This window comes from Schistocerca piceifrons, chromosome 8 (assembly GCF_021461385.2).
Source record: "Schistocerca piceifrons isolate TAMUIC-IGC-003096 chromosome 8, iqSchPice1.1, whole genome shotgun sequence".
NCBI lineage: Eukaryota > Metazoa > Arthropoda > Insecta > Orthoptera > Acrididae > Schistocerca > Schistocerca piceifrons.
The window spans coordinates 54,556,004-54,557,801 of NC_060145.1; the positions used below are offsets into that span (position 1 = coordinate 54,556,004).

The following is a 1,798-nucleotide window of genomic DNA, read 5'->3' on the forward strand; positions in this document are numbered from 1 at the left end:
GAAGACGCAGGGTGTCCGCGACCTATCGTTGTGTCGTCAGAGTTCCCTCCGTCGTTACGAGCTGTGACTTGAAGTCATACCCGACGGCTCCCCACTCCCCAATGCCAGGAGTACGACTCCTGTGCCTCTCCAAAACACTGGAAGAATGGGATCGCACCCCACTGGATTATCCGAGAGTCAAATTTTCAGAAACGTTTACTTTACGCACAAAAAATCTATTTGAAATACAGCTCTGAAACTTCTTTGGGTGTTTCAGGGTACTGTTTGGAGGAAGGTAGACTACACCGATAACGTAGTATCAACAGGAAGGAAAATATAAACTGTTTGAAAAAGTAACCTTAGTTTTGATTAGCCAACGGCCTTGCCACAGTGGTAACACCGGTTCCCGTCAGATCACCCAAGCTAAGCACTATCGGCCTGGGCTAGCACTTGGATGGGTGACCATCCAGTCTGCCGAGCGCTGTTGGCAAGCGGTGTGCACTCAGCCCTCGTGAGGCAAACGGAGGAGCTACTTGACTGAGAAATAGCGGACAGGAGAGCGGTGTGCTGACCACATGCCCCTCCATATCCTCATCCAGTGACACCTGTGGTTGAGGGTGACACGGCGGCCGGTCGGTACCGTTGGGTCTTCCAAGGACTGTTCGGACAGAGTTTAGATTTTAGAGTTTTGATTATCAGATTTAAAACTTGTGGCTGGAATGACATGATTGTAATCTATTTTTAGATAGACACGCTTATGTCTACATATGGTTTCGAGCATTTAAGTAAAATAGCTGGTCAGAGAATAGATACCAAGTATGGGCCGGCATATCGATATGTAATTTACTTATGTTCACAAAAATCTGTAACAAAGTCAACATGACGGTTCTAGGCACCTCAGTCCGGAACCGCGTGACTGCTACGGTCGCAGGTTCGAATCCTGCCTCGGGCATGGATGTGTGTGATGTCCTTAGGTTAGTTAGGTTTAAGTAGTTCTATGTTTCAGGGGACTGATAACCTCAGATGTTGAGTCCCATAGTGCTCAGAGCCATTTGATCCAAAGTCTACATGAGAGCTACTGTCATTAATTGCATTTGAGGAAATTTGGAAATTTGTGGTTAGGTCTTATGGGACCAAACTGCTAAGGTCATCGATCCCTAAGGTAACACGCTACTTAATCTAACTTAAACTAACTTACGCTAAGGACGACACACATACCCATGTCCGAGGGAAGACTCGAACCTCCGACGGGGGCAGCCGCGCGGACCGTAACAAGACGCCCGAGACAGCCCGGCTGCATATGAACAACAAACACTCCTATTGTCCTACAATTTTCATCGTACGAAGAGTTCACGTTGTTTAGTTAGTGCCATGTAAACTTAATGAAAATTGGTAGTATTTCTCCAGGCGTTCACAGGCTAGTTACCTTAAAAACCGTTGATTTAAGACGAGTTCGCGCTTGAGATGATTTATTATTTCTTTCTACAAAAATTCAGAACGGCCACGGCCAACTACGCAGTAAAATTTATATTTACTTGGTTAACCCCAAGACAGTAAAAGAAAAACGACCGTTTAGCATCCCTTGAGCGGCAGCTGCCGTTTGTGAACTACTTAAATTGACGCGTGTTCAACACCCAGCAAAAGACGATATTTACACCACATCGCGAGGAAGAATTACAGGAGCTGCTGAATGGAATAAACAATCTACTGAGTACAGAATATGGATTGAGAGTAAATCGAAGAACGATGAAAGTAATCAGAAGTAGCAGAAGTGAGAACAGTGAGAGACTAAATATACGATTGGTGATCAAGAAGTAGA

General features: G+C 45.2%; 1 pseudogene; it reads left to right on the top strand.

The window, feature by feature from the left end:
* Positions 1–351: 351 nt before the first annotated feature.
* LOC124712897 lies at positions 352–469 on the top strand (annotated as a pseudogene).
* Positions 470–1,798: the final 1,329 nt, after the last annotated feature.